Source organism: Psammomys obesus, unplaced genomic scaffold, assembly GCF_907164565.1.
Source record: "Psammomys obesus unplaced genomic scaffold, mPsaObe1.curated_primary_1811, whole genome shotgun sequence".
NCBI lineage: Eukaryota > Metazoa > Chordata > Mammalia > Rodentia > Muridae > Psammomys > Psammomys obesus.
In genome coordinates, this window is record NW_026596162.1 from 5,273,552 (window position 1) to 5,288,311 (window position 14,760).

Genomic DNA, 14,760 nt, shown 5'->3' on the forward strand with positions numbered 1-14,760 from the left:
ATCGGTAGATAGATGATAGGTGCACTCAGACAGAAAGACAGATACATCTATCCATACATAGATATACAGATGATAAATAAATGATAGACAGTAGAGTTGTTGATGGCTTGATTACAGAGATTAGATCAGTGGCAGACTAGATAGGCAGATGAGAGTTCAGGCGATAGATTAGACAGCCCAGATAGGTAGATTCTGGATCAGACCAACTAAATCTCTCATTGGGATCAGTATTCTTTTTTTTTTTTTATATAGAACATAGTGCATTTTTTAGCGTAGGCTTCACACTGTAGTATAAACTGAATGTCAATGTTTTTGTCTACAATTTAATTGTTAATGCATCGACAACGTATTTTAAATATCTTGAAGCAGAAAGACACATAAAATGATATAGTATATTGGTTGGTTGGTGAAAATGTGGTGACTCTTGGTTTGGGGGAATGCTGCAGTTTCCCTATATAAGTTGGCTCCACAGGTCTTCGTTCATCTTCATGATAATTGTATAAAACAATTGTATTGCCAAATTAAAAAATGGGAATCAATTGTGCTTAGTGAAAAACTGAATGTTATAACTTGATTTTATAAGTAATAAAAACCAATAGAGGAATTTTATCTGGAAGAGAGGTGGGAAAAAATTAGTTCATATTAAAATACATATAGCTGGAAACAGAGTTGGGTGTTTCTGTAAAGTATATCAGATTCAGAGGAAGAAATAGGAAAAGCAAGAGAGAAACAGCAGGGAGTCCACATATGAACAAAAAGAGCAAATAAAATACATGTGCATTCGAGACCTAGATATGGACTCAATTCAGTGATACTCAGTTTGAGCCCTGTGAAATAAGAAAACAAACACCCTTCTTTTCTTATTACAATTATTGTCGAGTTAAGTGTAATCCCAATGCCCTTGTGTTAAAGGATGCGGGATTATCAAGAAGTGGTGGAATCTTAAGAGGGCAACTCTAGTGGAACAAGGTGAATTCCCTGGGGTTGTTCTTGAAGAGAATATGGCTGTGACCTGCATGGATTTGGACTTGACCTGACTTGGATATGAGAGAATGAAGAAAGGACAGACCCACGGACAGAAAAGCTGCGATGGGTGGGCTCTGCACGCTGATAGAGACACGTCATCAGCCTCAAACTAAGAAGGTTTATTTTATACTTCTGATCGAGGGGGTGAGTTTACTATGTACAGCTGAGAAAAGTGGTCGGGTATTATCCATGGTAGTCTGAGGAGGTCGGTTAGCTGATATGCGAGGACATTATTGTAGGGGAGACTTTTCAGGTTGTTGTCATCCAGAGGGAGGTAGTTGTTGAAGCTGTAGTTGACAGTTTCTGTACACACTGGTTTTAGCCAAAGGTCAGTCATTCATAATATCCATACTTAGACCACAGGAAGGTTTTTGCTATTGCTCTGAGCCCAACGCAGCAGAGGCTCTGCCATTCCCTGAAGGGTCTGAGGCATTGGAGTCCTTGAAGTGGCTGGACTCATGTCAGTAAAATGCATTCACTCAGGACTTTATCCACTTCCTACAGAATATGAAGACCCACGCCACTTCTTTTCTTTTCTCTTCTTTCTGGCCATCACTGGTGAATGGTTTTCTCTGCCAAATGATTTCACTATAATTTATTGCCCTGACACAAGCTCCAAGGGCATCATGCCAATTACTTATAAGCTGAAACTTCTCAAATTTGAGCTAAAACAACACTTTCTTCTTTATAACATTGTTTATCACAGGCATTTTGTCTTAATGTTTGAAAGCTGACTAACACTTTGGGGAAAGGAGTGTTTAGTGTCTTATTTGAAAGTAGATGGTTAATTTGATTTAAGGATGTCTGCATTGAACCAAGGAACAGTGAAATGCCTGTGAGAAAGCTGAAATCATGCCACACAGTTCTGAAGTGTGCGACAAGAAGAGGTCAGGTCATTGTGCAGCATACTCAAGATATTCTGGAACCACTTTGAAGAGCCATGTGCCTTACCTACACATAAAGAGGGTGAAGAAGCCCACAGATGTTCATTCAAGTGTTTTCCTGGTAAATTTATAGGATAGAGAGTATGTGTACACACTTGAATGAAGAGATATTTTGTTTAATTCACTGTCTACAAGTTTAAAAGGAACACATTATTCAATCCAAGGCCTCCTGTCCCTTTATATTTTTCCTGTGAGATATGAGTTGACAGTTTGCAATTTGGGTGAGTCTAAGCATTCAGGTATTTGAACAGCATTTGCATTGCAGCACTAATTCCATTAAAGAGCTGAGTCATGTCAATTAATCATTCAGCATTTAACAAGCTAAATTTATTATAATTTCAATAAATAACATACCTAAAAGGTTTTTAAAACCTAAAATAAATTTGTAGTTGGCTTTTTACAAGTTCTACAACTAAAGGTTGACGTAATGACCTCTCCTTAATCATTTCTTTAGTCAGCTTACTATCTAAAAAAGTAGACTGAATACCAAGGACTTAGCCTTTCTTCCAAAAGAAGCCGAGTTCAAGTATTTTACTAGAAAATCAGGATTATCAATAAGGTATCTTAGAAGAATAGGAGGAAGGTATTGTCTGATGATAATGAGATAAACCATGATGATGGGAAAGCTACACATGGGATAGGACTTGGCAAGCTCCAAGCAACAAGATCTCCCGGAAGGATTGGGACAGATGATAGACTGATGCTTACCAGGCATTTCCCAGAAGAGACGACACAGGGGCAAAATCGAAGTGTTATAAGAAAGAAGATGAGATGAGATGAGATGAGGTCTTATTAACTACAGATGCTTGATTTTCCTTAGCGTGTTGGCAACAGCCTATAAAAAAAATACCACAAGCCAGCACTCAGCATTAAGACAGAATGGGATACTCCATGTCCTACATGTTTCTTCTCTGCCCAAACTAATATTTTGAAACCCAGTCACTAATATCTTGGTGTTGAGATGCTAACCATGTTGGGACATGGTTAGGATACTATAGAAAATTTATGAGCGGTATCAGCTCCCTTACAAAAAGAGGTCACAGACAGCCACCTTGCCTGTTTTACTCTTTGAGGATGCAGTTGGAAGGTATTATCCAAGCCCTCAACAGAGAAACCTTCTTTCACATATTTCTTGACTTCTAGGACCTCAGACAATACATTTCTGTTGCTTATGGTTGCCTCGCCTAAATTAAATGGCCCATGACACAGCAATAAAATTGTTATGCAATGATTTCTTTATCAGATCAGTGAAGGACTAATGACAGTGATTCTATTAGTATGTGCCAAAATATTTGATAATACTTTACTGATAATTTAAAATAATTGATAGGAGGGAATAGAGATGTGAGAAGTGAGAAAAGTATAGTGATCTATAAACTAAAGTCAACAGCGTGGACAGAACAATTGGCATGAAGAATACACAGAAGGGAGGGCACTGGTTAACCATGCCCTTACTGGAATTTGGAACGTGAGAGCACTTGCCCAACAAGAAAGCTTCTGTTCCTCATTATGTAATAACCGAGGAAATGATAGCTTCCAAGAATATTGATCTGTGCCAGTCATTCCCAGCAAGAAGTTAGATTAAAGTTCTATTAGCAGTGAGATGAGTTTCACTGGGTTTGAAAGTAGGCATTCATTGTGAAGGATGTGCGTTATAAGCACACAAAGAGGTAGGTTATTACCCTAAACGATGCTAGAGCATGCATCTGGTGCAGAGCTGTAGTCGTCTATACTCAGAAGATATCAATTTGGAAGGGGGAAAAAAACCCTTCTGTTGATCCTAGACTGTGTTTGCACCACTTAGGAGCGTGATTTGTAAAATTTGGCAGCAGGGAATCTTAAGCATCTATGTGTCTTTTGCTCTAGAAATTCAGCAAATTTGTCTTGGACAGGAGAGGGGTAATATTAGCTGTTCTAGTGGGAGAATTAACTGGGAGTTTTGTATCATTGTCTCAGTGCTGTTTAAATTATATTTATGATCCAAATTTGTACTACAGTGCTCAGTGCCTTTACACAGGTGATGGGCATACAGGCACATAATAAGAGTTTATTTATAATTGCGAGAGTGCCTCTGATCAGTCATAACGTCTCAGAAAATTCAGTTAGCTCATGAAGGTCTCTTTTTTCCCCCCAAATTCATTTGCTCAAAAAAAAAAAAAAAAAAAAAAAAGGCTGATAACTACCTGTTCGCTGAGTGCACCCATGGGGCTCACAAATTTGGGATGCTTTAAAATTAAGTAGACTATCATATAAATATTAACACAGTTGTGTGTAAGGTAGAGCTGAAATGAGTTGGAGTGTGCCCTTAATTACTGCAACATCTGCCATATTTCCAGAAGCTTCCCTGGAGATATACCTAAACTGCAAAACTCACCTGTGAGAGAATGCAAGCGCATCACGGAGTAGAAAGCAAAGGAGAGCGACCAACAAATCGATAGCAGCCCTTTGCCAATTTAATGCCTTTAATAAAATAATTCCCATGTAAAGGCCAAATGTGGCATTATTTATGCCTGTGTCTGGAATTCTGACTGCCTTTCAGCCACTCTTCCTGTTTTTGTGGTGAAATAACCCTAAATAAGCTTAAGAAAGAGAAAGGTTTATTTGGGTTACTGTCCCAGCAGCACATCATAAATGGCAGGCAGAAAGACCTGGCAGAAGCCAGAGTAGGCAGAAGCAGGAGGCTTGCTGAAAGCGAGAGTACGTGGGTCCGCATCCTAATGGCTCTACAATCTCTCCAAACAGAGCATCCAGTTGGGGACCAAATATTCAAACACAAAAGCCTGTGGGAGGAATTTCACATTCAAATGCAACACTGCGCCTCCCATGAATCACAGAAGCCTGTTCCATGTCTGTAGTGAAGGGCATTCTACCTTTCTTTTGTGGTGCTCAACTCAAGGCAGTATATGGACTTTCCTGCCTTACATATTTTATATCTTGTGGAATAATTTGGTTCTTTCTCCTAGGGAGAAATTCCTTAATGCATTAACTTTGGTTGTTGCCTAAGTATGAGGCCTGTGCTAGGCAGAATTTTCCTCGCTGGTCCTAAGCATCTGCATGGTAGGCATTCTCCCTTCAGTAAAGAGGATGATTAAATTACCCATGTGAAGAGGAGTAAGGCCAGGTGCAATGGTGCAGGCCTATGATCCCAGAACTCTGGGAGGCAGAGGCAGGTGGATCTCTGAGTTCAAGGTAAGACTGGTCTACAAAATGAGTGCAGAATAGCTAAGACTACACAGAGAAACCCTGTCTTTCAAAAAAAAAAAAAACAACAACAAAAAAAAAAAAACGTTGGAAGGAGTCTCACTGTTGTGATAACATTTTCTTACATGAGATCTCATTATATTCAACTAAATAGAACTTCTGATAGTCTTAAAGGACCAAAGACACCATCATATGGCTCCTTTGGGAAATGAGAGAGGTCTCCCAACTGACAAATATCCAGAAGATAGGGACTTCTGTTTTACAACCAGAAGCAACTGAGTTATATGGGGAAACCAAAGGAGGCTGGAAGAAGGAGCTGAGCTTCTGGCAAGATGGCAGTTACATCTTGATGACTGCAGAAGACCAACTCATGCTGCCCTAGTGGCTGACCCTGGAGAATTAGAAGAAACCTGCTGCTTTATGTTCCCATGTGGTGGTTTGTTAGGTACTGATGGAAAACCATCATTGGTATTTACACATTTGTTGAGAGAAACTACGTTGAGTTTATAAGATAGGAAGTCATCATAGTTGAAGAAGAAGAGCGACTTATTGGAAATCTCAAAACTGCACAAAGGATTGTTGCTAAGCACTGAAGCCAGAGCCCAAAGCAAAAACTCAAATGCAACCTCAGCGAAACTTGCATTTGGCAGAAAACATACGCCTGTATGCCAGAAGATGCTGGCTCCTACGTGGGTCAAGGAAGCACCATTAAAATTGCAAGTAAACACTCTGTGCTCTTGAATGCTTCTAATTATAATATGGAAGACCCCATCTTGCAATGGCTCCAATTTGGGGTCTTCAGTTTTGCAATGGTGGGAAATCGATGCCCATTTGGTAGAAACCAAACTTTAAAATTCGAAATCAAATCTTTTTCTTAAACTGGCAATATCTCGTCAGTCTCTCGTCTCCATCCGCATGACCCATGGGCATTGACCACAGCTGCTCATCAGCCACAAGATCGTAGCGAAGTCGGCCACCTCCTCTGTCCAGTGTGGGTTGCTGCACCCAGGTGCTCAGAAGGCTGAGAGCAGAAGATGCACTTTGCAGCTCTTTCCAGCCCACTGTGGTTTTATCAGGATATAACTCCATGGTGATTCCAGGAGCAGCCGCAGACTAAGAACTGAGAAGAAAACACTGTAAGTAAAAGGAGTTTATAGTGTACTATTTTCTGTACCGTTTGTTCTTTGGGGGCCTTTAGTCATGAACAGTGTCGCAAAGAGTACACATTTCCACGTTGCTCTTTATCCTTCAGAGCTGGATTGGCAACTTGATGTATGCAGTTGTGGCCCATTTTCAACCTAAGTATTTTGAAATGAGTTTAGTAGTGACATATTGGTCCAATGTGGTAAACCATTACCATAATTAATATCTATTATTGGACATCATTGAAGTTTTCATTATGGAATAGATTACTATGTGCATGCCACTTAGCTTTAAAAAAAAACTGCTTGTTATCAATTCAAAACTAAGGATGTTTCTAAGAGTAATGCCTTAGGGAGTTGTATCTACCTAGAACACCAACTCACCAAGTATCTTTAGTGTCGTGATTAATAAAGAAAATATATCCTATTCTAATGCTTAGTATATTTGTCAACCTGAAAAAAAATCTAGAATCACCGGACAAATGAGCCTCTGAGCATGCCTCGGTGGAGGGGCTGTTCGGCTACGTTATTTGATGTGAAAAGATCTGACCTGATGTGAGCTGGACCAAGGTTGCTTATGTGGAGAAAGAGAGCAGAGCAATAGCATGCATGCATCCATTGCTAACTATGGACTTGGTGGACCCACATCCCCAGGTTCCTGCCATTGGGGCTCTCCTACCACAATGCCCTGAAATGTGGAATGTGAGTTAAATGAACCCGCTCTTCCTTAAGCTGTTCTAATCACACCAAGGAAAGAAACTAAAGAAACTAAGATACTTATTGTTTAAAATGTGTAGGTTGGAAGTTATGGTGGCACACAGTGGTAGCTATGCTGGTCAGGTAGAGGCAGAAGGATCAAGAGTTAGAGGCTAGCCTGGGCTATGACTATGGACTGGAAAAAATGTCTAAGCTGTTAAAACTTGATGCTCTTCCAGAGGATAGGAGTTCAACCCTCAGGAGTCATGCCAGGAGGCTCATAACCACCTGTAAATCTAGTTCCAGGACAGTCCCACCTTCTTTTGACTTCTATACACACATGGAAGTGACTTACACAAGCATGTACACATACCAGAGTTAAAAATAAAGTAAACTTTTTAAAAGACATAAGTGTTTATTCAGGAAGCATGCCAAGTTACCAGATTCCATGCCATTGTTGCCATGCAATGACCCGGTTACTTGTATTTATACACACAATGAACAAGGACTTTAGACCATTAACTCCTCAGCAAATGGCTCCCAGGGATAACTATATTCAAAATGCATCATCATCAAGATCACCGTCAGGAGTACAAAACTTCACAATTTTAGGAAATACATATATGTAAAGACAGTTGGATTGGGAGCCACACAGATTCCATGGATCTTACTAAAAATGTCCAAGGACAGAATTAGAAGACCCCAAAATGTAATCTCCAAACGTCTCAACCATATATGAAAGTAAAAATTTTTTTAGTCTGATGCTGAACTGATCATAGGCTTTTGGAATATCTAAAAATTCTTCTGGCTTAGCTTTAGATATACTAATAAGTGAATGTCAAAAAAAATAAAATAAAATAGATGTATTGACAGTTTCTCTGCAAAATATAATGGTATATAAAAATGTGGGCCTTTGAGCATAATCATAAATATTTTGAAATGCATTTCAGATTATTCTTAGTACGCTGCTTTTTGCCCATTAAATACATTATTTCATTATCTTATAATAAATCCACTTTTTTGTAAAAGATGAATTAATTAGGATAATCATTAACCTCTACGAAATTCTAGATCAACTTTATAAACTTGCATCTGCATTTCCAATATTCCCTGTCAAATTTTTAGGAGCATGAGGATTTTTAAAAAAGATTTATTTAATTTATTTATAGTGTTTTGCCTGCATGTGTGCCTGAAAGCCAGAAGAGGGCACCAGATCTCACTATAGATGGTTATGACCCACCAAGTGGTTGCTGGGAATTGAACGTTATGAAGAACAGCCAGTGCTCTGAGCCATCTCTCCAGCACCAAGTATGAGGATTTGTAGTTGTTTTAACCTATGGATAGAGCTCATGGTTCAGCACATGTGGTTTTTAATGGCTCTATTTTAACACAGAGAGCTATCCTGAAACTGGAGGTAAAGCACTATTTTACACATTAGAAGTACTCACTTGTGTGTGTTGAAGACAGAACTTTGCATTGTCTTGGAGAAGGTAGAAGAAAGGAGGGGAAATAAAGGGAAATGAGAGAAACGTTTAGATTTCCAAAGGTACCAAGAGTGTGGAGATGTGAATTGCCTTTGGACGTATATTTCTGTCTGACATCACTTCTCAAGCTGGTTACTCTAGCGGGAGGGCGCTTCTGTCTTTAGCTTTCCCTTGATCCTGTCTAAGCCTCAAAACCACAGTATCAAAGATAACAGTGGTGCATGCAAGGGTGCAGTCAGCTCCACTGGTGTCAATAAATGATTTTTATTTGGGCTACAGCAGGACACAAAACAATTAGATATCATTCTGGTGTGGAAGACTTATTTTATTCTGTACCCTCTTACTCTAGCATGCTTTCTGGGGTAACTGATTTCTATCCAGAGAGCTGTGACAAATAATGCTGATCCCTTATTATTTTAATTATAAGTGAATAATCCTGTGAAACCCATCCACTCCATAATCAACCACCCCAAAACTTTCTCAGAGAACTGTGGACAGCTGATAAGTCTGCTCTATTATTAGTCTGTTCCAGAGGGCATGCCATAATTTACCATCATGTGCCAAAAAAAGAAAAAGAAAAAACACAAAACAAAAACAAAAACAAACAAACAAACAAAAAAAAAACGAACCTTCCTTGTTGTCCCAGCAAGGATATGATTTATAAGGACAAAAAAGTTCTGGCACAAATGGTCCCCAGCCTCAGCATGTTTGTGTTACACAAAGCGACAGGCTCTTCTTCATGTGTATTGAAGGTCCTACATGGGTAGCACAAGGCACAGGCATGTGCTGAGAGTTTCTGGATTGCCTTAGCGCAAGGCAGGCACTGACCCCTATGATGGTAGGTGAATGTGGTGTCCATCTTCTCGGCAGGTCAGTATCTCATGGCTTCTGTAGGGGAGGGGAACATTAACTTCTTGTAGGTAGTTGCTCTGTTGAGTGCTTAATGGACTCTTGGATCATGAAAACATTTTTTTTTCTGGGACAAATGGCATGATTATTGTATTTATACCTTCTTTTCAAGCCTCCTATTCCCCCAAAATTATCTTCCCAAGAGTAAAGATAATAGAATTACATATCTGAAAATGTAAAGTGTTACAAAAATGGAACGCACTTCATTGCATATTTTATGCATTTCACCATCAAAATTGAACAGAAAACACACTTTGAGTCTTATTCATCTACTATGTGTGCTCCTAAAAATTATTGCTTTTAAAACCCCAAGTAACACCGCACATTGGATTACGCTTTCTCAGGAAATAATCTCAGGGGAGTCTGCTTCACTGCTGTCAAGGAGAAAATGGTCGCCGTAATCATTTCACTTCGCAGGATTGGCATGACTGTCATTATTTCTTATTAACTGAACAAGATGACAATCACAGAGACACATGGCTTAATACACCTTAGGGTTGCAGTACATTAAACTTCTCATAGACAAAACACTCAAATATATCAAAGGTATCTTTCCTTTAAATTGTCAATTCACAATGGGAATGCTTTTCAGTTAAAGATGTGAAGTTTTACCATTGTAAGGTTGAAGCTTTGGGTCATACATTAAAACCTTTAAAGTCACAGAAAAGTTGCTCTCAAATTCTTTTCTAGCTACAGAGTGCCACAGATGTCCCTTAAACCAAAACAAACTAAGCCAAAACAACAGAAACGACAGCAAAAGATAACCCAAAACAAACTGTGTCTACATGGACAGAACTATGTACTCTGATTCAATAGATTTATTAACAGAATAATAATTTTTGTATAAATAGTAAGTACATTTTGATGAGGTAGTCTGTGGAATTGTCATCACAAAACAACCAAAACTAGAGCTGCTAAGCCAAAACAAGTTTATTTATTTATGTGAAAGAATGCATATTTACCTTATCTACAAATCAGTCTCCTTTTCAGAAATGAATACAATTTAATATTAAAAAAAATCAAGCAAAATGGATTCATTTATTGTGATAGTCAACTTTCTGTTAATGTAACAAAATACCTAGGATAAGCAAATTATAAGAAGAAAGGTTCACTTTGGCTTATCATTATGAAGATATTAGCCCCTATTTCATAGATCAGTTGCTTTTGGGCTTAATCGAGCCAAGGAATGTGTGAGGGGAGCAGATCTCGCCAACTGATGGTCAGGACAAAACACAGAGGAAGAGGTAGGTCCCAGTGTTGGGCAGACTTTCCACTAACTGCTGCCTGTTAAAAAAAAAAATCTGCTACTTCCCAATAATGCCCCAGCCTGGAGAACAAGGCTTTAACACACTGGCTTTTAGGAGAATATTCTAGATCTAGAAAGAGGCAATGATTTCTTCATTAGGGTTTGGCAATAACTTACTGGACTATGTCTTGTAACAACAATTTGTCTTGGAAAATTTTACGTCTTATTTCTTACTTTTGTATATTTTTTGGGGGGATTTTAATAGATCTTTTTGTATTTTAATGAACTTTTTAATATGAGTAAGTTTTTAAAACCAGTAATGACATTTACATGCTTTATTTATTCCAAGATCCATTATGGCTGTCCTGGGGAGAAGATGTACGCAGCTGTCAGGCCACTCAATTCTTCTTCCATTGTGGCTTTAATCATTCCCTTAAGTGCTCCAGGTCTCAAGAAATGCTCAGATGTAATACTCTAAAACAGAACGAAGATCCACAGAAATGCAGGACTGTGCTTACCAACATGTTATTGAAGGGATGTCATATGTGAATCGGTGATGATGTGTCCCTTTAAAGGAAAGTGATGGGTTCTAACAGGAAGGCATCGTTTCCTTGCTCAGTTCTCAGCCTGGTGGTGAGTGAAGGTGCTCCAGAGCGGTTGCTTAGTAACTGGTCCAGTATGATCATTTTTCCTCTCCCAGTATGCAGACAAAGTTAATTGACAGATTCTGAATTATTGCAGCAATTTTCTATTCCAGTAACCTTTTGGACAGAAGAAAGGCGAACAGAATTTCTGAAGTCAGATTTCCTGTCGCGTTATAGCAAATGAAAGTAACACTGTACTCTGCATTTAAATACTTCTATGTTTAAGTACTTCTACTTCCTAGAAGTAGTAAAGAACATGTCTCAGGAAAGAAGCAATGACTTGCTCAAGGTCATTGAAGTAATAATAATAATAAATTTAGTCCCAGAGGCTTAAAACCAGATCTGCCTTCCAAGACCTGTAGCATGTTTTTGTATCCCAACTTAAACACACTTGAGTTGTTTTTACAAAATAGGAAAAATAATGCATATTATAAACACATTTTTACAAAATAATTTTATATTTTATCAAAACATTTTCACAGAATAGGAAAAACAATACTTGTAATCTTTCTTTCTGTATTTGGTCATGAGCCCGTGGCAGGCATTTATAACTAACCTTCCTTACTTCGCATCACATATGGCCCAGACCGGAGCCCCCGCAAGCACTCAGAAAGTCTTAGTTCCTTTCCTGAAGGGTCAACCTTCACATTTAGTTCCTGAAGGGTCTGAACCACTTACCATACTGGACAGAATTATTGTAGCTTTCCATTGAACTTAATCATCACACAAAAGAGCTCCTGTATTCCAGGCATATGTGCCTTAGTCTCTGCATTATTACTTTTCTCGTTGCTAGGATCCATTACCTGACAGGAGGCAATTTAAGGCGAGTATGATTAATTGGGTTTAAATGCTAAGATGACACAGCCCATTGTGGCTGAGAATACTGGAGTAAGGAGTTTTAGGAGGCAGAACACATTACACTCAGGGTCAGGAAGGAAGTGAGCAGACAGGAAGTGGAGCCTCCTCATCAACACTTAAGACTTGTCTTTAGCAGCTCACTTCCTCCAGTAGACTCCACCTCCTGGAGGTTTCACAACCTTCCCAAAGATCTGAGAAACAAATGTTTAAATGCATTAGACTTAAGAGGGTATTTCACATTCAAACAGAACTTCTCTGTTGTGGAAGATCCCTCTGATTTCCCTGTGGCAGTCTGAATCCATCACCCATGCTAACATCTTAATTCCATTCTTCACCTGTTTATTTAAGAGAATCAAAACCCCAGGGTAGTCAGGGTTAAGTCTTAGCTTCCAGTTCAGTGATGTTTGTTGTGACTCCTCGAAGGTAGTTTATGTTCCTACCCACTGACTGGAACCAAGTTTTCTAAGAAAGAAAAGTGTGAGGTAATGGCAACAGAGGACAGAGATTTGGCTAGGGAGCCACGAGGGATGTTGACAGGTGATGCCATTCCAGTTTATGTCCATTGATTCCTGTACTCAAGAATCCTGACTATGAGGGAGGGGATAGTAACTCTATGTTAGCTTCTGATTTCTAGCACATGCAGCCATTGGTGAACCTTGTGCCATCCCTACCAGGCACTGATATCTTATTGTCACTATGACTGCCTCTTCAAGAGGCCATCCATCTTACTATTAAGACATCTTCAGGGTGATGGAGAACCTGGAAACACCCATGAATTCCACAGTGTGAGCCCATTGCCACAACTCTTTAGCTGTGAAGTGAGCTCCTTGGCCAGATGTAGGGCTATATGGAATACAGTGATGGTGGGTAAAGCATTCTGTACATCTACTGATGGTAATTTTGGTAAGAGCATTATGTACAGGAAAGACAAATTCATATGCAGAATGAAAATAAACATCTCTTCAAATGAGACAAAAAAACTATTTTTTTCATAATGGAGTCAGTTTGTTGTCAGGTCACTGGCTGGTCACTATTGGATAAAGGTGCTATAGTGTGGCCTCAGTGCTGGTCTTTGTTTCTGAGAGATTTGATACTAATTAATAGTCATGTCCAGCCAACTTTGGTGAATGGAAATGTACACGACACCCTCCATTCCTGTCCCAACTGCCCCTGCTGTCCGTAAGCCCATCAGGCAATGACAAAAAAAGGTTGACTACAACCCACATAATAGATCTTCCCGTAGACTTTGTTACTGAAGCTGTTTGTTAGCAATCACATAAGTAACAGACGTCCTCACATCCTTTCCCATATGGAGACGTCTATTCCTATACCTTTCCCCAAATAGCTTTTTCATAGATTGTCAGTTACGCTCTTTCCCACTTCTTGATCATACAATTAGCCATCATTACTTCAAGCAAGATGCGCCCTGCTCAAAGTTCTGCTCATTGTGCAGATGGCTCTTCAATGTTGTTTTTAAGTAATGTGCCAGAAAGAGCTCTGCAACTATAATGTTGTAGTTTTCTACTTTTGGCTGGTGCTGGCAGAGCATGTAGAAACAGCTATAAATTCAGCCCTGGTTTTCTTGTTCTTAGTCAACACATCATAGAGCACAGCCCTCTACCTTCAGCATACACTTTAGGACAGAAGACAATGCAGGAAGTGTAAGAATGATCAGTTTGGGCCACTTATTGCATAATTTGCTTTTTCCTTCATGACCTGCTCATGCCTGATTTTGCATACATGTGTGTGTGTGTGTGTGTGTGTGTGTGTGTGTGTATGCATGTATGTATATCACAGGCCATAGCTGTCTGCAAATTTGGCCTGGTGCCAAAATCCAAAGGCCTCTTCTGTAATTCACCCACAGCAGGAATGTTACCCTACTTTATCGCACATCTAACTGATGGGAAAGCCCACCAAAGTCCCTTCCCTGCTGCAGTAACTTGGCACTTCCAGGAAGCAAAGCTTGCTATATTCATCTCTTAAATATCTCTCAAATATGAAGACTGTATATTTGTGTTTATTTCTGGAAACTCCTTGAAGCTTATCATTCACTTCTGAACAGACACTAAATGAGATATACCTAACAACTTTGTCTTTTTGTAACGCCTGGGCTGCTCTAGGATAACCTGAGCTTTTGGGAGAAAGTTCACATGTCACCGCTGATCAATACAGTGCATTTCAGTCCCATGTCCCTGTGCTGAGAGACTGGGGAGGTACCTGTCTTAGACATCTATTGTTTTCAGTGGAAAGGGTTGGCGGAAGAGGGAGACCATCCATGTTTGAAACTTCTTTATATTTCAATGTAATAGAGAGTTCCTGGAGCAAGCCTCCAGTGACATTCCTCTTGGTAATGGTATTTAATACCGAGCTCCTTCACATCCAGCCGTTAAGTGACAGGTAATGTCTTCAGCAACCCAGCGTATGAAGGAAGGTGAATAACTCACTGTGCAAGAGACTCTGAGTTTACTACACCTCAACATAAGCACGTGCTCTGGTACGTTTTTATTATGCTATCCACAAAATGTCTCATTAAATGGAGGCAGAAGAATCTTGAAGTGATGGGGAACAAGGCAGTGATGGCGTATGGCTATCATCTCTCGATCAGTGGGT